The sequence below is a fragment of the Cololabis saira genome, chromosome 16 (genome assembly GCF_033807715.1).
Source record: "Cololabis saira isolate AMF1-May2022 chromosome 16, fColSai1.1, whole genome shotgun sequence".
NCBI classification, from domain to species: Eukaryota; Metazoa; Chordata; class Actinopteri; order Beloniformes; family Belonidae; genus Cololabis; species Cololabis saira.
In genome coordinates, this window is record NC_084602.1 from 38,289,892 (window position 1) to 38,314,891 (window position 25,000).

The 25,000-nt window shown below is 40.6% G+C and overlaps 1 protein-coding gene across 1 annotated transcript in view; it reads right to left on the minus strand.

Moving 5' to 3' along the window:
* Nucleotides 1-25,000, minus strand: part of sash1b (SAM and SH3 domain containing 1b) — a 155,425-nt gene that overhangs the window by 129,597 nt on the left and 828 nt on the right. The window lies entirely within an intron of this gene.

Here is a 25,000-nt window from a genome sequence, read left to right on the forward strand (position 1 = left end):
TTACAGTTTAAAAACTTACGGTAGGCTCAGCCTTAAATTGCAAATTATCAAGACACTGTATGAAAGCGATACGAAAACGGCCCCGCAGCCCCGCTTCACCCCCCGCTCCCCCTCCTCCCCTCCCCTCTCCCCTCAGAGCTGCTCAGGGCGGGTTTATGGTTCCGCGTCACACCAACGCAGAGCCTACGCCGTAGGTGCGCGTCACCGCGTACCCTACGCCGTAGGCTCTGCGTCGTTTTAACGCGGGACCCTAATTTAGGCTTAGACCCGCACGTAAAGGTTTCACGCGCGCGTAAAACTCATATGAAAAAAAATCTGAGTCCCTTTAGGGGCTCCGTGGGGCTCCCTAAACGCAGCCCCTCATTTGTTCTGTCCTAAAGCGCTGGGTGAAGAAGAGGCTGCAGCAGCAGCAGCACCAGAGTCCTGACTGACTGAGCTTCACACAGAGGAACACGATCAGCGCTATTTTATTTTATTATTTTATTATTTTAAGTCTGATATATGTTGTGATGTGTGATGACATTATTAAGAGTATTACATGAATCTGGCTTCATTTCACCACCTCAATCCCTGCGTCTCCAGTTCCCCGTGTCTTAAGTAAATTCTTACGGGAGGGTCCTAGTTGCCGTAAAGATAAGCAGATTTTTTGGTTAGTTTTTTCTTTTTAGATCCGAGGATTTGCGTAGAAGGTGGCTTCCGCAACTTTCAGGCTCTTTTTCTGCGCAAGCAAGCTTTATAGATGGGGCCCCAGGTCATTAAGAACATTCTTATTTACAATGACGGCCTGGCAAGAGACAAGGACCATTTGGGGGGAATGGAAGTGGTTTAGGGAGTAAAACACAGTACAATTGTAGCTCTACAAAGGTAGAAAACCATTAGGTAGCAGATTTTGGCAAAGCAGCAGAAATTGGCCGAACACTGGTACCTTGAATTGTTTTGTACATCTGCTGGTGTGTCAACAAACGCGATTGATCCCCTTGGTACCATCGTCATTGGCGTTTGCTTTGGCGCGAAAATCGAATTAACAACAATGATGGATGACCTCACGATTGTACAGCTGTTGTTCTGGCTTTACGCTGCTTTATTGGGATCATAAAAAATGGCAGATCCAACGTCTTTGTCATGATCAACAGGTTTTCAGCGCACAGCGCTTATTTGAAAATGTCTCCGTCTCCCAGTCTTGCTATTGCCGTTGGTCTTAATAACTCCTTCCCCTCCGCTTACGTAAGCTGTTCTTTCCTCTAGTCCAGCAAAGAGTTGGTGCTACCTTGGAACCGGAGCCAGTTCTTTGTCAGTGGAAACAGAAAACCCGGTTCCAAACTCAGCACTGGCCCAGAACCAGAACCAGCCTGGAACCGGTTTGGTGGAAAAGGGGTAAAAGAAAGCTTGTCACTGCAGAACAGAACCTGCACTGCCACTTAGCGTTTGGTGATGTAATTACAGAGCTGCACAAACAACAACAGACGAGATTTAACGATGATGTAGGTCCCGCATCACGTGGAACCATGAATCAGTAAATCACACTTTAGATGTAGCTCTTTTTTCTCCTTTTATTTCAAGTTCTTTACACAAATTAACCTGGTGCTGGACTTGTCAGCTTGTCCACTTCAGGATAGAGGGGAAATTGTCTTGAATGTTGTGATTGAGCCTTCTCAATCAGAACAATGGACTCCAAATGGTTTACAAATGGCCTTTATAACCTTCCCAAATCATTGGGCAGCAACAATTACTCCTCTAAGGTTATTACTGACGTCTTTTCTCGTTGACATTGTGTTACCGCAGGCCTGAATGTTCCAGATCAGGGGTCGGCAACCCAAAATGTTGAAAGAGCCATATTGGACCAAAAACACAAAAAACAAATATGTCTGGAGCCGCAAAAATTGAAAGGTTTTGTATAAGCCTTAGAATGAAGGGAAATGGAAAAAGTTGAAATGTCGAGAAAAAAGTCTAAATGTTGGGAAAAAATTTTAAATGTCGAGAAAAAAGTCAAAATTTCAAGAAAAACATTCGAAATGTCGAGATTAATGTTGAAGTATAAGCTCGAGAAAAAAGTCGAAATGTTGAGAAAAAAGTCGAAATGTGGAGAAAAAAGTCGAAATGTTGAGAAAAAAAGTCGAAATGTCGAGAAAAAAGTCAATATTTAAAAAAAAACATTTTAAATGTCGAGATTAACGTTGAAATACAATCTCGAGAAAAAAGTCGAAATGTCGAAAAAAAGTCAAAATGTCGAGAAAAAAGTCGGAATGTCGAGAAAAAAAGTCGAAATGTCGAGAAAAAAGTCAATATTTAAAAAAAAACATTTGAAATGTCGAGATTAACGTTGAAATACAATCTCGAGAAAAAAGTCGAAATGTCGAAAAAAAGTCAAAATGTCGAGAAAAAAGTCGGAATGTCGAGAAAAAAGTCAAAATGTTGAGATTAAAAAGGAAAGGAAAAAGGAAGAAAAAAAGAGAAAGAAAGGGAAAAAAAGAAGAAAAAAGAAAAAAGGAAAAAAAGAAGAAAAAAAAGAAAAAAAAGAAAAGGAAGGAAAAGGAAAAAAAGGTCAAGCATTTTTGAAAAAACTCCAGGGAGCCACTAGGGCGGCCTTTTTTTCTTTTTTTTCCTCTTTTCTTTTCCTTTTTTTCTCTTTTTTTCTTCCTTTTTAATCTCGACCTTTCGACTTTTTTCACAAAATTCTGACAACCCGCTCTGGAGCCGCGGGTTGCCGACCCCTGTTCCAGACCAACAAACTGCCATCACTTTTTCTTCCATTTTCTGACGATTCATCCGTTTGATTGGCAGTTCCCACGTGGGCTGAAAGAAGGGGCTGATGGGTAAAACGAAGATGACGGGACCATTGCACAATTTCTTTAAGCCAATGCATTATGCATGCCGGCGGTGTGACATTACCCCCATGAAGACGTGATGAAACACCGTATGATTAAAGAATAACATCCCAGTATGACACGGCGGTGATCACATGACCTGCGGAGCGTCAAACTGAGCTGATCAGCGGGAAAAGCAGCTCAGGTGACGGTTTGTCACGGCCGGATCATCGGCAGCTGAGTCGTCATGTGAAATTCATAAGGGAGGAGGAGGGTCGTAGCTCCCTCTCCAGAGGAAGAGGAGAAGGAAGACGAGCGGAAAAATGGGTCATAATCTGAATATGTGGTATTTGCTGCACCACAGGCCCTTTCCCCTTCGATTGAAAACACCCACAGCTTCCCTGAAAGGTCAAGTACAATCTGGCCTTTCAGGATTTGAGATCTGGCTGGAACAGACGGACCTCAGTCCGATCCAAAGCGATGTGACGCCGCTCCACGGAGGGCAAGCTGTGAGCTCTTGATCTGCAGCCTACCGGAGGCAGCGGTGAAAGGTGGCTTTTCACCAAAATACAATAGTACAGAATATCAAAGTAGAAATATCGACAAATCTTTTAAGAGCTGAAAACCGGGATAATCTGGTTTGGTCTCTGAACTCGAGGAAGCGAAAGCACCGAGACGAGACCTCCGTTAACTCCTGCTTTTATCTTCATTACTAATCGTCTTTGCTTAGTTTTATCTTATTGATTCAGTTGTCGGACCCCTGGAGCGGGGTCAGGGGGGGGCAGGACAAAAAAAAGATAATACCTCAACTTACAGAAGATGGATGGATGTAATATCATGCCGGCGCACACGAGCAGCGGCGGTCTAATCCTCTGACCCTTTGAGATCAAGAGATTAGACTCGCACAGGTGGATCACGGGCTTGATATTAAGCCACAGATGGGGGGGGTAAGGACGCATTCAGCAACATAAGAACAGAGAAGCAGTAATTAAAAGATGTAAAGAATCCAGAGGAGACGGATGATACCTAAGGATGAGGTTGCAGCGTCTCCTTTGTCTTTGAGCAACGGTCCAAAGAGACCAGCTGCTGGAGTTTTCGGGAGATCAACGTTGTCCCATTTTTTTGGTCGATAAAGGATTAAAGCTGAGTATTGTGCTCCAGTTTTCATTTTAATGATGCACCAACTATATTTCTGGTCAGTCAGTAAAAAGGTCTGGATTCCTGGTGCGAAGCTTTCGCGACGGGGCTTTGCATCGTCTTGATGAAAGATGCAGGTTCTGGCCTGAAGGAGGCGCCAAAGATTCAGGCTCTTAAAGCAGCACAATGTAACTTTCAGCTTTTGATGAGTTTGGCGGCTCCTTTGGACAAAAGCTGTAGTGTTTTACCAGAAAGAACACTACGTTTCCCATGAGCACCAGCACGTACTAGGGGTGTGCAAACAAGGGTACCTCACGATTCGATTCGATTATTGGTGCCACGATTCTTGGATTATTGTGATTTTTAAAGCTTTTTTCCATACAAGATTGATTTTGTCTTCATCTGTGGCTACATTTGTAAATAAATAGCCAATCAATGAACTCAGTTCCTCTAACAACACTCATTAAGTAAATAACAAGGTTTTTTGAACATTTGACACGTATTTTTCAAAGACACAAAATAATGTATTGTATGACTATGTAAACATTTGCTCTTTGACTTACTTAACTTTAACCAGAGAAAGCTGCACTTGCATGAGAGCGCCCTCTATTGGAGGAAAACACTGAAAACTGTCAAGCCCTGGATTTAATGAGTTCATTAATTCAAGTAAACTAGAAATGTATGTAGTGTAAACATATCTGCCATATTTCAAGTGAACAATAAGAAATGTGCATTCTTGAAAAAGAAATGATTCAGCAGCTTATTCAGTTTGGAATCTGGATAGGATAACTTAAAAAATAAAAAATAAATTAATTAATCGATTCCAAATCATCACGTGACGCATCGCGATGCATCGACACATCGATGAATTGCACCCACCTCTAGCGCGTACTGCCGGAAAACTCCTGTCCCCGTCGCTGCATTTATTTTGATATTGAATGAAGACGGGACAGACTTTCAAAACTACTTTTCTGTTTCACCAAGTGAACAGACGGAACGCAAAAAAAAAGATGTTAAACTGCTGGAAAGCAACTGGAATTTACCGGGATACCTTAAACAAGGAAGCCAGGGAGCGGGAGTTTAGCTGGAGAAGTGGGGAATAAAACCCGTGTGAATGATCCGACCCCGGTCTGTGTGAGTGTTAGTTTGTGGTTTACTGTGGAAGGTTATGTTTAGTCGTCTTACAGCCGCGATCCAACCGAGCCGACGACTCTTTGTCATATCAGGTACTCGGCCTCCGTCTGTTGTGTGGAGCTGCTGCAGCTACAACGAACACAGCAACGGGTTAACAGCTTCTGCGGAGCTCTGCGCTCCAGGCCCCGCCCATTTTCGTCTCCACCACGAATCGGGAAGGAGGGGGAAGTGACGTATGCCGTAAAACAGTCAAAGCCGTAAAAATGTGTAGTTTTTTAGTGTGGCAGAGTTCCTACCAGTAGAGATGCACCGATTGATCGGCCACTGATCGGGATCGGGCCGATAATGGCCCTATCGGTTTTGATCGGAGATCGGAAAAAAATAGTTCAGAGCGGCCGATCTGATGACGTTTACAACAACAAACCGCCGCCCGCGCGGGCGTCCCCGCATCTCAGACCGAGCGGTCCCAAGGAGGCGTCGGCCTCGCCGGTGCAGGAGTTTTACAATGTCTGAAAAGGACAACAAATGTACAGTTTGCAAAGTGTGTCCAAAGGAGATACCACGAGGAGGAATGTTACAAAAGAATTTCAACACAACGAAGCTGATAAGACATTTGAAAGTTCTTCACATGGATTATATTGAGTTTTCAAAGTTGGCTGCAGCTAAGGCAGAGAAAAAAAAGGAGCGCACAGCAACGGCACTAACTCACCTGAACGTAACAGAGACTTATAAACGACAGGAAGAAAATTAAAGAACTACATCGTAAGGTAATGAATTCATATGCTTTGATCATCAGCCGCTTTCAGTTGTAGAAGACGTCGGGTTTAAACACGTTAGCAGCTTGGATCTGCGTTGTGCGCTGCCGCGTCGTAAATATTTCACTGATGAAATCCCGTCTGAGTTTTACCAAACTATATACAGTCCAAAGCCTCATGCAGGATGACAATCGTGTCAGTCGCTTCACCAGTGACATGTGGAGTTCTAGTGTGAAGAGTTTCCTCACACGCGGCTGATGCTATCACTAAAGCTTTCACATCTTTTTATTTTAAGATTTAATTCCTCTTTCCACAGGAAAACTAAGGTTTATAGTTTACAACTTGTATCAGCTTTTAGAGAGTGACATGTCTGCTGTTGTCTGTGTTGCTGCACATGTTGAACATAATTATTACCACAGGAAAGCTGAAGCTACTAAACTACACTTACTCTTTATAAGCCGAGTTTACACATAATCTCCTAATTTTTATACCTAATAATACAATCTCAGTGTCGTGTACATGAGACAACAATATTGACAAATGTATGGATTTCACCCTGTGATCGGTGATCGGCAAAATCGGGAACGACCGATACTGGTTTTCGAGATCGGTGACCTCAAAATCCTGATCGGTGCATCTCTACCTACCATGCTCCTCAAAGTTACATAGTGCCAATGAAGGCGATACAGACCCCTCAGACCATGACAGAGGTTCATTAAACCTGCTGGAAGTTGATGTTCCATCACAATGATGATGATGAAATATTAGATTAAGGTGGAAAAGTTACATAGTGCTGCTTTAAACCGAGCATTGAAAAGCCGGGCGTCATCAAACTTTAAAAACACTGCATTTCATCCATTTCAAAACGAGTTTTGGCCCAGAGGAGAAGCTTCTCCGTCGCTGGATCATGTCTCTTCGCGTGACAGATCTTCAATCTTCTCGGGAAGTATTCAGGAAAGTCTTTCACGCCACAGTTTCTGTCTCAGGGCCCAACAATTACAGTCGTCTAAATCTTTTAGTGATGCAGTGTTCTCCAGACGATGCCATTTCTTTTTTTGTGTAGATGCAAGTTTTAGCAGACTGGTACGGTAAAGCTCTCCCGGTCGTTGGTTCTGATGGATGCTGCCTCCCTAAGCTGCTCTTTTAAATCCTAATCAAGTCACCGACCCGTTGACCCTAATTAGCGGAAAGATCTTCCTGCTCGTGCTTCTTCTAAGTGGCACTTATTTCCTCAGCCCTCGGTCGCCCAGGCGGCTCTGAGAAGTGTTGCTGCCGTTAGCGACCAGAACCAGCTGATGTAGTTCAGGACCCGGTTAAACGGCTCAGCAGCATCATCTGATGGGGTTTCTGTGTCTCATGTGGATAAAATATGGGTTTGGCATCGATTGGAAACGTACAAACACCAACTTCCTGTCTCTCCTGCTGTCCTTCTCTGCATAATAAGGTCAAGTCCTTCCCCAAAGAGTGACCCACAAGTAGGGCTGGGCGATATATCGAGATTTTAATATATATCGATATATTTTCAAACGCGATATGGTACGAGACAATATCGTTTATATCGATTTAAAAAAAAAAAAAAAAAAATCTTTTTTTTTTTTTTTTTATATAGCTTATTTTGTGACAAATTGACTTGAATGTTTTATTTGAGATTTGCACAAATGTTTTGTTATTTGCACAACTATCAACCTCAGTGGAAAAGTCTGCCTGTTACTGTCTACATTGTATTAATTGCACAGTGTATTTTAATTTAATTGTTATGCAGGAAAGGGATATTTGTTTTATTTTATTCAAGAAGCATTTTTATTCTATATATGCAGGCAGTTTATTTTTATTTCATTTGTTTTATACATGTTGATATTGTGCAGACCTCTGTTAATAAAGGAACCTGTGTGACATTTGGCACGAGGCTTTGTATTAAAACTGACTGTTTTTTTAAGGGTTTGCCTCAGAAAGAAATGAATCTAACAGAGATGCTAACAGAGATGCTAACAGAGATGCTAACAGAGATGCTAACAGAGATGCTATGCTATAATGCTTTGAGGGAAACCCCAATTATGGCACAGAAAAAATATCGATATATATCGAGTATCAACATTCAGCTAGAAAATATCGAGATATGACTTTTGGTCCATATCACCCAGCCCTACCCACGAGGCCCGCCAAGAGACATGCTGCACACAATCAAACGTTCAACTTGAGTTTACGCTGTTTTCTCACCAATGTTGGAGCCTGATGAAACTAAACGACTGGAGCTTCCTCCTGGATCCACACGCCTCCGTTTATAAAGTGACGTCTGATGGGTCGGTACTGAGGCTTTCCACGTTTGGACATGTGATCGCTCAGTACGTACACATGCACTAACAGTTGTTGCCTTAATCCGACCGATATCGAAGTATTAACAGTCATGTTTACCTCAGCTGGGCTGTAGTGGAACTGAACTGAAGCTCTTGAGATCGAGCTATTAGTGCCAGATAATACGTCCTAATCCGAGTTTCCGGCATGTATACACAACCCACGCTTAGCCGAGCTAGCGACCGCCCCGGGACCCCCCTCTTCTGGAAGAGTCGACACCGCGAAAACCAAAATATCAACACAGTAGGAGAAGAAGAAGACGAACGACAAAGAAGGAACCGGAAGAAAGCCAACGCAGAAGTGCATGTGGCGCCACCTAGCGTTGTGGAGTCGAACGCACCTCACTGAATAATCAATTGTCTTCTCACTCATGTTTACTTGGATTTCTGGGAAACTCATGTTCAATCCTTAGATAGGTTGTTGCCAACAGCTGGATTTAGATGTGCAGGGAATCGGACTGTGTGTAGAGGCGGCCGTCTCTTCTCACATCTATGTGTTACTTCTTTCTCTCATCTTCTTTGTCCTGTAACATTTTTCAGAATCAGAAGCTGATCCGGGTACATTTGGACTCGGCTCATGCACGTGGTTTCAGGACAGAACTGGACGGAACTGGACGAACCTCCTGTGACATCACCCAAGAAGTTAGAGCGTCTCCTTCGTCGCTCTGCATGGCGCCACATTAGTACATTGGGACTGGCGCCTCCCGTCCCTGGTTGATCTAAAGCAGGGCTCGGCAACCCGCGGCTCCAGAGCCACATGCGGCTCTTTAGCGCCGCCCTAGTGGCTCCTGGAGCTTTTTGAAAAATGTTTGACCTTTTTTTTTTTCTTTTTTTTCCTCTTCTTTTTTTCTTCCTTTCCTTTTTAATCTCGACATTTCGACTTTTTTCTCGACATTGACTTTTTTCTTGACTTTTTGAATTTTGACTATTTCCTTGACATTTCCACTTTTTTTTCAACATTTCAACTTTTTTCTCAACATTTCGCCTTTTTCTCGAGATTGTACTTCAACATTTATCTTGACACTTCAACTTTTTTCTCAACATTTTTGACTTTTTTCTTGAAATTTTGACTATTTCCTCGAAATTTCCACTTTTTTTTCAACATTTCAACTTTTTTCTCGACATTTCAACATTAATCTCGACATTTCGACTTTTTTCTCGACATTTCGACTTTTTCCTCGAAATTTTGACTTTTTTCTCGAAGTGCATAATGAAAAAAAAAATCTTCCCCCAGTTTTAACTAATATAGAAACATGCAGCATGTGTTGTCTTCATTCTAAGGCTGATACAAGACTTTTCATTTTTTGCGGCTCCAGACATATTTGTTTTTTGTGTTTTTGTTCAAATATGGCTCTAAAACATTTTGGGTTGCCGACCCCTGATCTAAAGAAAATAATAAAAATGCGCCAATGGGGGACATGAAAAGCCCCAGAAGGCGTTCAGTGGCGTTCGGGTCCAAGGGGCTCCTTCAAGGCCGCGACGGGCTCATTGCTCATCACTAACATAACAATGCACAACAATTGCTCGAAACCAGAACCTCTGGTTGGATCCGGGTTTTATTCCTGCTTCAGTTTGACTTTTCAACAGCTGAGATCGACTCTGGAGACTCTGTAGTTCCAGGTACTGCATCTTTTTCTTCCTTTTTACTCCAAAAACTGGGCGTTTCCTCCTCCAGGGTCGGCTGCAGGTGAACCAGGGTCCATTTACACTCCACAGGCAGTACTGGAGTTGTAAAAAGAATCAGGGGGGATGGTGGATTGTATCATATGGGGACAGATAATTTGTGCTGATTACAAATAACGAGATGATTCACATGTTTGTTTGCAGCTGCACTAATAAGGACAAACAACATAGATTTACCAGATGGGAGATGTTTAACAGCTTAAGTAAATTAATCCACGTTGTGTTCACTGTCCTATGAAAGGAATCATGAAGCGTTGGCTTAATGCACGAATAACCAGTGAACGCCTCGCTGAATCACCACTAATGTACCGTACGACTCTCAGCATGTAAACAAACTATAAGCTCCAATATATGACCCATATCTACTAAAGGAGGCAGGAGCAGAGCTGAAACCTCCTGACAAAAGCAGCAGACGTCCAACAGGCGTCGTTAAACAGTTTTAGTTTCACGAATCTTGACTGATTTACTGACTAAAGGAGAATTAACTACGGTGGCCAAGACTGAAAATAAAAGTAAAGCTGCAAACAGAAAACAAACGCTGCTGCAAATAAAACAAACGCTTAGCAAATAAAATAAACGCTGCAAACAAAAAGAAACGCCGCTGCAAATTAAAAAAAAAAAGACGCAAATAAAAAAGCCACAACGGAAGTGAATTACTGGGGACTATTTTTGCTGATGCACCGGTGTTTTTTACGTGAGAAGAGAAGAAGAAGACGAAGAGGACGTAAGTGAAAAGGAAGAAATAAGAAGAGCAAGGAATAAGAAGAACAACGAACGAGAAAATAAGTGAAAAGGTTAGTGTTCAACGTCGCTACGTGTCATTTTTAATGTGCAACACCGGTGCACCGGCAAAAATAGTCCCCAGTAATTCACTTCCGTTGTGGCTTTTTTATTTGCGTCGTTTTTTTCTTTTATTTGCAGCAGCGTTTCTTTTGTTTGCAGCGTTTGTTTTATTTGCAGCAGCGTTTGTTTCTGTTTGCAGCGTTACTTTTATTTTCAGCAATGGCGGGTCTAGGCCACCTTAATTAACTCCTACTTTAATTTACCCCCAATTAATTACTGTAAATTACTGTGCAGAAATGAATCCCGATGACTAACTGCGTCTCTTTATGAAGAAAAAGCCATTTATCTGTATTTTTGTCCGTTTCAGTCGCTCGTCTCCGATATGAGCGTCACAAACACCCAACTACGTATCAGGCAACTCTCAAAAGATGCACCGATATCGGTTCCTGTTACGATTGATCGACGCAACGGTTGGAGTGACTTCGGAAGTGATGGAAACGCGGGACCGGGCCGCTGCGGTGAAGAGAGACCAACCAAAGGCAAAGCCGGGTCCGGTTGCTTCTGGATGCTAACTGATATTTCTATATTTAATATAATCTTCATATAAAGTGCAGGTTGTGCACACAAGAGACTAAAATCTAAGATGCAGCGATGAAAAACAGTCGTGGACTTTGATTTGTCTAGTTAGAAACCACAATAATCACATTTTGGACACAAGGGGGACGTTTCACATCAAATATGATCAACAAAAATGTCCAGAGTGAATTTATGTTAATCCAATATATTAAAATATTTATTAATCACTAGGAATGGGTGATATTTTACCGTTCACGATAAACCGTCAAAAAAATTCCCCACGGTAAGAATTTGTATCTCACGGTAAAAATGATAAATTCCCGTTGATGACGGAAGGAAGGAAGAAAGAAAGAAAGAAAGAAAGAAAGAAAGAAAGAAAGAAAGAAAGAAAGAAAGAAAGAAAGAAAGAAAGAAAGAAAGAAAGAAAGAAAGAAAGAAAGAAAGAAAGAAAGAAAGAAAGAAAGAAAGAAAGAAAGAAAGAAAGAAAGAAAGAAAGAAAGAAAGAAAGAAAGAAAGAAAGAAAAATTCCCGTTGATACGTTTTTGTGTAACAAACATGGCGGAACGGGGATCTTTTATCAATTCAATTGGTGTAGTTTAGTAGTGTTTAGTATCTTTTACAGCAGTGATTTGGCTCCAAAGACTGAATGTGGTGATAGATTTATAGTTAAAAAGGTGGAGTTGAATTGGTATTTTTTTTTAAATCGTCATTTTTATCATTATCAGGATAAATGCCAGAAATTATCGTGATACATTTTTTAGTCCATACCGCCCATCTCTATTAATCACACATTTAAAACTCCAAGAAACAGGATAACCTGCAAATAAAAGTTATAAATAGAGATAAATGTTTGTCTGGTTTAAGTCAAAGGGTTGATTTTCAAAATAAAACCAAGAAACTTCATGTTCAAAGTCTCCAGGAAACGTCTCGAATGTACAAGTTTTCCGCTGTGAATGCAGAATACCCCGGAAAAGCGACGTGTACATTCTCCGGGGTAAAAATAACCCTCGGAAAAACTTCACCGAAGCGTCTGGGACAACAAACACGGTCCGAGCCAGCGGAGCGCTCGCCCAGCGGCCTCCGCTATCTGTGACGGGCCGATCAAGTTACGTCTGCGGCTGATTGAAAGTCTCAAAAACAGCAATAGAGCCCACTGAACTTCATTTTTACTTACATTGATGCAAGTAAATGTAGATTCAAGTGGAATCAGCAGGGCCGACTGAGAGAGTGAACCTTTTCTTTAAAGTGTTTTATAGACCAATCAAACCATCGGCCGCCTCTTGTTTTCATCGGCCACAAAGCAATGAGTCTCTCTGCAACGCTGTGATTTAAATTCCAGCAGCACCGCAGGCTCCGGGGCCGTTTGGAGCCGTGACCGACGGAGAAAGAGTCGGGACTGACGACTGGTTCCATAAGGAGAATATTCACTCACATAAAAGACACTTTATTAAAAAATGAGGCGGAGAAAACGACCAGAACCAGGGGCCGGATTCACCAATATGTTCTTAAGAACGATCTTAAGAAATGTCTTAAGATCTCAAATTAAGAAGTTCATAAGAAAGTTCTTAAGTGAAATTCTTCAATATTTTCTTAGAACCGTCTTAAGAACTGTCATATCTTACGAATTTCTTATTTTTCCTACTTAAGAACTTCTTAAAATATGTGATTGCATTGCACGCGCCAACAAACAACATTTATACAGGTAGTTTGGTCTTAACCGTCAGTCACTCACTAAACATGGAGAAGGAGAAAAAGAGATGCAGGAACTTTTCAAGGTTATGGTGGATGAGATTAATGTGTGAAAAAAAATACTATTGGGGAAAATTAATAATAATTAACTAACCACGCTAACTAACATGCTAACAAACAGTTAACAGGCTCTTTGTGTAATTAATTACAAAGTATATCCTCAAATTATGACCTACTAGTCTAAACTTGTCTAAAATGTGTTGTAAAAGGTGATATTAGAGGCTTATTATTATTGTTATTATTATTATTATTATTATTATTATTATTATTATTATTATTATTATTACCTTTTCACAGAAGAAACTTTAAGACAGGTCAAGGTTGTTTTACAGTTAAGAAAAAAGTCAAGAACAAATTTGAGAACTTTTATTTCAAGAATACCATTTATTCTTAAGTTTTTTCTTAAGAAGAAACTTAAGAAGAAATTTGAGAAAATACTTAGAACCTTTTTGGAGAATATGACTTCTTCTGTTTTTTCTTCTTAAGAGTGAACTTAAGAAAAAAATGACACTTAAGAAGATTTTTTAAAAGTTCGTTTGTTTTTTGGGTGTAATTGATGTCAAGACACCCAACAAAACACAAAAAAATCAAGAAAAATGTGTTTTTCATGTCACAATACCTTTAAGAATGTTTTGTGAATCCGGGCCCAGGTTGGGACTGATGCTGGACCCCCAACGTGTATCTGGATTAGTACTACTACTACTACTAGTAGTGCTAGTGGCTCTCTTTAATACAAGTCATTATTTTACCTGTATCAGGTAGTGAATACATGTAATTTAAAACCGTATGCTAGCCAATTTGGCTGGTTTTAAGATGATTGTACTGTACTTTTATTCATTTGTTTTATTCTATTCTATTTTTGCACTTTATCTGTCTTTGTTGTGATATGTCATGCATGCTGTATTTGTGTTTATGTCTATTGTGCATTTTTTATTTTATTTAAAAAAAAAAGAGTCTATTAACATCTGGCGAAGGGACTGCCCATGAAAATTAGCCTTTCGGCTAACTCGGGTACAGGACTGTCTCAGAAAATTTGAAGATTGTGATAAAGTTCTTTATTTTCTGTAATGCAATTAAAAAAACAAAAATGTCATACATTCTGGATTCATTACAAATCAACTGAAATATTGCAAGCCTTTTATTATTTTAATATTGCTGATTATGGTTTACAGTTTAAGATTAAGATTCCCAGAATATTCTAATTTTTTTTAGATAGGATATTTGAGTTTTCTTAAGCTGTAAGCCATGATCAGCAATATTAAAATAATAAAAGGCTTGCAATATTTCAGTTGATTGGTAATGAATCCAGAATGTATGACATTTTTGCATTACAGAAAATAAAGGACTTTATCACAATATTCTAATTTTCTGAGACAGTCCTGTATATTTACTTTCTGCAAGGAAACGTTGATCAATGTACACTGTCCCTTTTTAAAAATAAAGAATTATTATTTCTACTTGACACCAACGTAAAAGCAGGAAACCATTTGGAAAATAAATAATTATATTCAGCAAACAGATGACCCCCCCGACAATCCTACTTCTGCATTCACAAATATAGGTCAGTGATTACGCTCCGCTCTACACCAGGCTGTACATTATGCATCAGAGTGTATTCCCCGCCTGAGCAACGTATAAAACCCTGATGCAGCTCAGCGAAGATGTGACAGGGAGCGACGCGGAGCGTCCGTACGATCGTACGATCCCCACCCACGCAGCCAACCCCCCCCCCCGGTACCATCCGAGCAAGTAATCCAACCACGTTCCACTTAAGTGTCCGCTGGTTTGACCTGATCTAAAGCTACACTTCCTGTTTAAATATCGTTTGTTTTCAGGATTCCTCGAGCAGTTGAAGCAGCTCCGAACTCCCGCCTTTTTCTCGTGTTGCGCAGACCTGTAGCAACACGTGGTTCACCCAAAACAAACTTTGCACTTTGCAGAATGAGACTGAAACTGCAACCTCCTCACAGCCCAACAAAGTCCTGCAAAAAGCCCCAAAAAACATCCCCAAGTCATCAAAAGTCTGGGAATACTTTAAATTTAGTCCCAAACAACTTTTGGAGTTGATACCAGACCAGCACACCAGCATGTTGGAGCAACTAAAGCGGACAGGACAATAATAACTGCAACAACAAACATCACATGATCAAATTATGGTCTGCATCAGCTCCTACATTTGATGTTTTCTGGTCGTAACTCTGTTTACCGGCATTAAAAACGTTTTTTCCATCGGTTGACAGAAGCTAAAGTGCCACCGTAAAAAGGATTCCTACCCTAAACAACTAGTTTTTTTAGTTCCATCCGACATTTCGTGATTAGACTTTTTTATGTAATAAAAATATGTAATTTAGTGTGAAACAGAGCCCTGTTTTATCCAAATATGTTATTCTTAACCCATTTCGATAATATGCATTGCAATGCATTTTTTTTTTTTTTTAATCTTTTGTAATTTTTTACAGGACAGATTTTTGTTGGACTGTAGGAGTAAACAACTTTTTATTTTGTATAATTTTATTCTATATTTTTATTTTGTTGCGCAAAAATGTGTTGTTTAACAAACTACAGTATATTACTAAAGATTTTTTATATTTATTTGATACATTATGGTTTTTATTAATCGAACAACAGAAAAATAATCGTTAGAATAATCGTCCAATTACTCGACTAAACGATAAAATAATCGCCCGATTAATCGTTTTAAAAATAATCGTTTACCCCCCAGCCCTATTGTTTATAATTAAAAATACTACGGACATGTAAGACAGCTGTATGCAAACTAAGAATGGGCGATATTTTACCATTCACGATAAACCGTCAAAAAAATTACCCACGGTAAGAATTTATCATCTCGAGGCAAAAACGATAAATTCCCGTTGATGATATTTTTGTGTAAAGCTGATTTATGGTTCTGCGTTAAATCCACGCACAACGTACGTGAAGGAAGGAAGGAAGGAAGGAAGGAAGGAAGGAAGGAAGGAAGGAAGGAAGGAAGGAAGGAAGGAAGGAAGGAAGGAAGGAAGGAAGGAAGGAAGGAAGGAAGGAAGGAAGGAAGGAAATGAGCCAGAATAGAAAGAAAAAGAAAGACATGAGCCAGTAAGAAAGAAAGAAAGAAAGAAAGAAAGAAAGAAAGAAAGAAAGAAAGAAAGAAAGAAAGAAAGAAAGAAAGAAAGAAAGAAAGAAAGAAAGAAAGAAAGAAAGAAAGAAAGAAAGAAAGAATAGCATTTAGTAGCATTTAGTATTCTTTTAGAGCAGTGTTTTGGGGGCTCCAAAGACTGAATATGGTGATAGATTTATAGCTAAAAAGGTGGAGTTGAGTTGGGTTTTTTTTAATCATCATTTTTATCGTTATCGGGATAAATGCCAGAAATTATCGTGATACATTTTTTAGTCCATACCGCCCATCCCTACTGCAAACTAAAATCAGTAGTTAGTTAAAGTTCATGTTCTCTGATAGATCATTTAGTTTTTTCTAGTTCAGCAAAGCACCATGTTCTGATCTTCTACAACACATTTGTTTATGTTTGAGTTTTACTTTGAAACTGCCAGGTGCCCCCCCTCTAAGGTTCACAGGTGCTTTAAAAGCAACATTGTTACAAACAAAAACGGGTGGATTGAGCCACCTGTTGAAGAGAAAAAGGCGGCGACAGCTGTCAGCTGCCCGGCCAGGACCTGGCGCTCGTTGCCAGGCCTCATTCAGACCAGCCTTTCTTCCGTCTGAAGGGTTCCCGCTGGCTCCGCTGCTCCTCGGACGCTCTGGCAGAGCGACACATGGAAATCTCCCGAGCAGCGACGGGCGACGTCTTTCATGGGGGAAAAGCATGGAGGCCTTTTGAGGAGCTGGCGTTCATTGTGAAAGGAAATGAAAGGAAATGAAAGGAAAGCCCTCAGAACGGCGGCTTGTTAGGATCTCGCTGAAGCTGTTATTCAAATGTCGCTCTTTGCATGAAGCAGGATTTGAATGCTTGAGTCAACCGTCGGCCCAGAATCCCATTCTCTTTAAGGGAAACTTTGCATGAAGCTGTTTTTGTCTAAATCAGGAAACTAATATTTGGCGCATAAAGATGTTTTTATAGACTTAGGCCCAATCCCATACACCCCCTACTTTCTACCACTACCCCTAAAAAAGAAGGGACAGATTTTAGAGCACTTGAAATCTTCCCAAGGGCCTGTCCCAATACTCCCCCTACTCCTACTTTCAGCACCACCACTAAAATCAGGAAGCTGAGAGCCAAAAACTGTTTTAATTTCAGCTGTAGCGCTGTTAATATGCCACTTTATTAAGTTTTAATATTTTTTCAGGCGTAAAAGTAACCGTTAAGATCCCCAACCTGGGCTCAGTTTATCCAAATAACGCCTGTTAAGAAATTTGACCCGATGTTTTCGGGGATGAGAAACAAAAAGCAGCAGCAGCTCACGGCCGGGTCAACCTGCGCCGTTGTCCCGGGGAGAAACCTGCAGCTCTGTGGAAAATTACCGCTGGCTGAAATAAATCATTTAGGAAGATAAATAAATAGATTTAATCTAACAGTTGTAGCTACGCCTGTTAAGAAATTTGCTCCGAAAATTTCGAGATTTCTGCCTGCCGGGTCAGGAGCTGATTTATGGGTCTGCGTTAAATCAACGCAGAGCCTACGGCGTAGGGTACGTAACCTACGCCGTAGGCTCTGCGTTGGTGTAACGGTGTAGCGTTGGTGTAAATCAGCCTTTATTCTGGCGAGGTTTGAAAAAGACTTTGCAACAATGGGCAAACGAGTGATTATGTACATTCACTGAGTGAATATTATGAAAGTAAAATATATATTTCTCACTAGAAATGTAATCAAAACGCATTTTTACGCAGAAACTAACTCAAAATATTGATTTTATTCACTAAAAAATAAGAAAATGTCCGCCATGTTTTTTTTTGATTCAGTCCGCAAATGACGATGAAAAGCATTCTGGGAAATTTTTCTGGCCCTAGTTCAGCTAGTGACCATCCGAAAACCCTCGATCCGTAGGGACAGATTCATAGCCACTACACTAGTTTTCTCCACTCCCCCTAGGTGAAAAGATGAATTGGGACACCACTACCCTCACGGGAACGTGCAAAATTTAGGGGTAGGGCTGAAAACGAGGGGTAGTGGGAGTATTGGGACAGGTCCTTAACGTCACCTCTGAACGAGGTTATGTACGATACTTATATCATCTATTTACTTAGCTGGATAGATAAAGTACCCGTCAATCTTTCATCATATTTAAATTTTATTCTTTAACAGTTGTTACATGAGACCACCACATTAAAAGATTTGTAACGGCTAAACTAGGTTTTTACTATGAATTGGCATCATGGGAATTTAGAATTTTTACGTTTGCAGTGAAATAAAATCAGAGATCATAAACAATTAACTTCGAAATATGATGCTCATGTTTTCTTTTTTAACGTTTTCAAGTTTACTATCTTGATTTTTTCTTCCTGAAGTGGATCTGGATTTGCTTGGACGTATGTTTTGTGGATTTTATCTCGCTGTAAAGTCTGAATTATGGTTCTGTGTCAAACCAACGCAGAGCACACGCCGCAGCCATGACGCCGTCGTGAACCTTCAGACTTCTCCGTCACTCCATTTCTCCGCGGTGCAGTACCCCCCACGACAACTAGTTAGCGATCTTTTTCTGAATGGTTTATCCGACTTTTTCCAGTCACAGTAAATCAAAGAGATAAGGACAACTATTGTGCAAAAAACCAAAACAAAAAAAAATCACATATACACGAAGAAAAGAGCACTGAAAGTTCACGACTGCTTCAAACCGGAAACCGGAAATGTGTTGCTTCCAGGCGAACCAATCACAGCCCTCTCCATCTGCGTGTGGTCTGCGTCGCCTCCACGCGTAGTTACAATTTTCGGGAGGTGCACGTCAGTGACGGCGTGTGGTCTGCGTCGACGCGTACCACACGCTGTAGGCACGGCATCGTTTTGATACAGAACCATAACTCAAGCTTTAGACGACTTCCTGACTAACCAGGTCCAAACCAGGGGCTAATCCATGATGCTGAATGCCCTGGTGACCGTTTTGGTTCAGGGTCTCTCAGTCTGTCCAAGTCCCCAACCCTGAATCCAGAAAAAAGCCAAATGGGTCAAACGTTGGCACATTTCACTCTAAAATACAACTGGATGGCTTTGAATTGCCCTTGAATCGTCTCGTTGCTCAAAGGCGCAGGACAAATACACTTGCCTCGCCTTGAGACTGTAAATGTTCATGGCTGAGGTGAATTTTATTAATTCATACTTTGCAGAAGCTGCATCAGCATATCCCTATATAGTTTCTTTAACATAGGTTTAACCTGTGATTGACCTTTAAAGGACGCACAAGTCCAGAGGCAGTTGTGCTTTTGACTGTGAAGAATCAAACATTTAAAGTAAATCCAACAAAGAAGCTGGAAGTGAATCCCAAACTGCCGTTGCACTTAGACTGTAAGCACTGAATCTTTCATGAACTTGCTTATAGCTGTGAAATCGGTCGTCGTTTGCCAACGCAACACCACCCCCTCCGGATAAAATTAAGTCTTTATTTCTGAATTAAGAGCAGGCCAAACTCTGGTTTTCAATTAAATCTCATCAGGGACGGTGTGATGTTGCACAAACATTTACCGTGATTTGTTGTGAAGCAAAATAAAAGGTATGTGGGTTGAAAGTGCTTTGGCACATTACTGCTGACAGGAAGCGTTTTAAACTTGTATATGATGAGAAAAGACAAAACCACAAGCGTGACTGTGTGTTTAGATGAAAGTGGGGGAGAAAAAGGGAACGCCACCGTTGAGAACGCTATCTCAGCCTGGAGTCTGCGACTGCAGAGATATTCAGTGGTTTATTCCCCGGGGGGGCGGCTTGTCAAGGATTGATTCTGACAGTCTGTTACAACCAAACCAGGATCCTGTCGCCGCTGTGCTGCCTGCGCTGACTAATACCACCGCCGTCGTTGGCCGAAGACTCCTCACAAACTCTTAGTTAAATAAAAGACTGATTCACCACACGAATCAGCACAGATGACTTTTGTGATACTGTATTTGACCCGGTCTTTGTACGTTTTGACCGTATAGAAACGTAATTCTTGCCATTTTAAGAATGAGATGTACCTGCTGTACTCTACTGCCCTTACTTTTTAACAACTTGTGTTTTTATTATTTTACCTCTTTTCTTTCAATACACGAAGCAAAGCTTGAAGGCATACAAAAGTCTTGATGCTTGGCTTGACTTCAAGGCAGGATTTGTTGGTGAAATTAAAGTGATGAGGACACTGAACTTTATGATTTGACCGTTTAACGTTAGCTACCCAAAAATCCAACATCACCTGATACAAAATGGGAACCACAAATCCACGTTTCGGTGCCTGGAATCCAGTTGTTTCTGTGAATTGCAGCGATCCATTTGTCTCTCTAAAGCTTATTTTTCGGCAGTCTGTAAAACGATAACTTCGATTTCTTGCTAAATCTATGAGTACAGTCGATCGCACAACAGCTCTTTCCCATTTTAGATGTTTTCCAGTTGCTCAAACTGAAAGTTTACGCTGCCACTCATGCACATTCCCTCTATAAAAACATAATTCCCGTCAGTTGTGTGAAATAAGACCTGGAAACAGGAATTGTGGCATAGAAATGTCAAATTGGTTTAATTCACCGTATTGTTACAGATTACTTTTCTTATACTGTATTTGACCCGGTTGTTGTACGTTTTGACCGTATAGAAACGTAATTCTTGCCGTTTTAAGAATGAGATGTACCTGCTGTACTCTACTGCCCTTACTTTTCAACTACTTGTGTTTTTATTATTTTACCTCTTTTCTTATCATTTTATTTCATTTTATTTGTTATTTACTGTTTAATTTTGTCTTGCCGCTTTTAATGTTGATGTAAAGAACTTTGAATAACCTTGTGTTGAATTGTGCTATACAGATAAACTTGCCTTGCCTAGTTTCTGGGTTTGTTGCTCTCACAAGGGTGTTTGAGAACGGGCAGCTTCCTCTTCTGTACCAGGTAGGTGTTTCAGCATTTCTAGCATTTCTCTATACAGGAATAATCCCCGGTTTAGGAAATACTTGGCATTACAAGCAGGGCCGCCGCAAGGGGTGTGCGAACCGTGCGAACGGGGCCTCGCGCTATGGCCGTTTTTTTCTTTTTCTTTCTTTTTTCTAATTTTTTTTCCTTTCTTCCCTTATAAATATCAACAGTCACGTTCCATTACAGACCTAAATGTGTACTAGTCTGTGCATATCAATAAATGTGTGCAATGATGTGCGTGTCTGTTGTTCAATACAACTGATCAGACCAAGCGCAGACACAAGCTGCTCTGATCCAGACGGTGGAGTTGGAACAAACTGTCACACAATGTCGAGAGAACGAGACAGATTCAGGAAATTTCCATCAGGGGATGAAAAAAGAAAAAAACTCAAGAAAATGGAAGAGTTTAATGCCTCTCTGAAAGGCTTGTTTGATACATTTTTTACAAAAATCACCGATCCGACCGGGTCTCAAGCAGCTGTGGGGGCCCACGCCGAGGCAAGAGATGATGATGAGGCAGGGGAAGGTATCCAGTATTTTGCTAATTGGAGAGTTAAAATTGCGCATATAGAGACCTGATCCGACCCGAAAAACCCAAAAATTTTGCGCGAGGGCCCCCCCCCTGAAAATACTTTTCTGTTCTTGCTCGGCCGAGGCAGCGCGAACATTAGCACATTTCTAGCATTTCTCTATACAGGAATAATCCCGTATTTAGGAAATACTTGGCATTACAAGTACCCCAAACTGTTTTATTTGTATTTATTCGCGTAAACTCCATAAAACAAAACTTCAGGATCCTCTAATGTTTTTCTATGAAGCTGAAAGGTGCAGGTGTCCCAACTCGGATCCCTGTGGAACCGGTGCTCAGTAGCTACCGGCTCATTAGCGTTCGAGTGGCGGGTCTCTCCAATAGGTCCACTAAGTTACCTTTAGTCGGTATAAGTAGTACTCGAGTTGTAAAAATAAATCAGAGAGAAAAATCTGCCAGTGGAACAAGATTTTTTTGCTTGTAATGAGAAGATAAATCTTCTTCCACTGGCAGATTTTCTACTTATTTCAAGTGAAAATGTACTTAAAACAGGTGAAAATTGTCAAATAAGTTATTTTTCTGGTGTTATTTTTCTGGTGATGACTCTAAATGTTGAAATAGCAGTAAAACCACATTCATTGATGAAATTACATAAGGGATGGAAAGGGGGGATGGCAGTTTTACAGGGGGGATGATTTGGACCGTTTTTATTTCAGGGGGGATGATTTGGACCGTTTTTATTTCAGGAGGGGATGCCATCCCCCCTCACCCCCCCTCAACTCCAGTACTTGGTATAAGTTTGCTGTATGGACTACACATCGACAAAGGAAACCCTGATAAAGGTTAACCGTGTGTTTTATCTGCTTTTCATAAATGACCAGTCTCCACAGGTGACCAGCTTTCGCCTGCTTTTCTTGCCTTTTATGGAAAAACATTGTTTCTAAATATTTCCAATGATCTCAACTACCCAAAAAATACCTGCCCATCTCCTCAAACTCCTCAAAGACTTGTGGATACTGCTTTTGTACCAAATCATGATGACCATGACATTTCATTAATCTTGCAGTCCTGACGTGCAAAAATAAAACTGTTGAGATCAAAAATGAAACAGGTTCAGAGAGTGTGCAATCAAATAAAAGCCTTAATTACCTCCAGAACTCATCAATCACTCCACAGACGGGGGGAAGCAGACCGATTGTGTCAATCAGCGTTTCCTCCGGCTGCCATCAGACTAATTTACGACTGTATTGAAGACTAAATGGATTCCTCTGCTGTTACATTAACCAACAGAGTGGATCCCCAGAAATATAAGACGACACATTCAGTGAGTATATAACGCTGACGAAGCATCTGTCATCCGGATAGACTGATCCACCGCCCCACTGACAATCTTCAGAGGATTTTTAATCTACTTCTTCTTTGGTTATACTTTCAGCATATCGTACAAAGCTTAGGTCTTGGACCGATTATCGCACATTCCTCCTACTAAACTAGTCCGTCCATATTCACTCTCTACAGGACGTCCATCCCTGCTGATACTTATACACCCACACCGGCAGAGGTGTCAAGTAACGAAGTACAAATACTTCGTTACCTTACTTAAGTAGAAATTTTGGTTATCTATACTTCACTGGAGTAATTATTTTTCAGACGACTTTTTACGTTTAATCCTTACATTTTCACGCAATTATCTGTACTTTTTACTCCTTACATTTTAAAAACAGCCTCGTTACTCTATTTCATTTCGGCCTTTAATAAAAACTATCCAGTTAAATTGCTCCATCCGGATAGAGTGAATTTGGTTGTGGTTGTTTCAGATGTTCTTGTCCAGTTTTGTTCTTACATCCGTTCCCTCAGATTCCTGCAACTAAACTTGGATGTACATTCCAATAAAGGTTAGGATAAATGATAACATGAACATGAAGTTTGACTTTTTGCACCATTACAATACTTATAGGCAACTAGTCATCATATCTGCTGCTCTCTGAAACACATGTTAATGCTCAATAGTACACATATATGCTTCTTTAATATATTTACATTATACTAAGATACATTCATTTTCAATGGCTTTTGTCCTTATTGGCTTTTTTCCCCCTTACATTACTTTTACTTTTATACTTTAAGTAGTTTTGAAACCAGTACTTTTATACTTTTACTTGAGTAAAAAGCTTGAGTTGATATTTAACTTCTACAGGAGTATTTTTAAACTCTAGTATCTATACTTCTACCTGAGTAATGAATGTGAATACTGAAGACACCTCTGCACACCGGGGCTAAAGCAGGGATGAACAACCATACAGTCGCACCTACGGTCAATTATGACTTCTGGAGGACTTAAACATCCTCCAGAAGTCCAAACTCTTACGCTCTTGCAACCTCACGGCGCTACGCAACACACGAGCAACCGTGACGCTAGCTCACGAGGTTACAGATGACATTACAGGTGACATCCCCGCGGACTCAACAAAAACCAACACCGAGAAGAGAAAACCAGTGTGAGCAAGCGAGAGACCAAACCAGGCGAGAAAGTTCCAACTTCTAGGTTGAAGCCAAGATAGAAATAAGAAAAGGCTACAGTTCCTCGGCCGATCACTGGGGGAAGGCTCCAAAAACATGTCAATAAATGGATAAAAATTAATGTAAAGTAATACTGATTAGCGTCACAGGTCATAGGCCTCCCGTTCAGCTAATTTGAAACTTTAAAAACACTGTTCAGAAAACCCGTTGGTGATGTCACAAGCTCTTGCTACACACTCTTTGGACCGAACAAGTAAATCTTGAGAGAAGGCTGAACAGAGGCCCCCCATGAAAGAGGGGGTTGGACTATGTGGAGTAGCTGACCACACCCCCTGAAACTGGCGGCTGTGAACAGAGCTGTGAAGACATGGCTGCAAACGGGGCTATTGTACTCTATCCCAGATATTTGATCAGCGTTGGATATCGCAACACACTCTGGGTACAAAAAAATCATCAAAGTATTTCTGTAATACATGGGCGCTTGTATCCATACCATCACCAATCTCAGTTTGAACTAGTGATGCACCGAATGTTCGGTAACCGAAATTGTTCGGCCAAAAATAGCAAAAAAAACACTTTCGGTGTTCGGTGGAATAAGTGGGGAAAAAACGGAACAATTGATAACGGCGTGTTTAGATGACGCAAAAAAAGTGGATAAAACAAAATAAAAAAAAAGAAAATCAATCCCTTTCCCATATTAATACTTGTATGGGAAAGGGATTGATTTTCTTTTTCTTTATTGTTTTATTCACTTCTTTTGCACTTTTTTTACAATGCACTTTAATGCACTAAATACATTTTTTTTTGTTTTAAGGCCTATGTTACAGTTTTTCAGCAGTCAGTTATAGTTAATGTAAGCTCAAAGATGGCCAAAAAATGTATTTTGCTAATCTATTTATTTTAAAGTTTAGTTTTAAGTTAAGTTTGGAATACTTAAAAATGCGGGG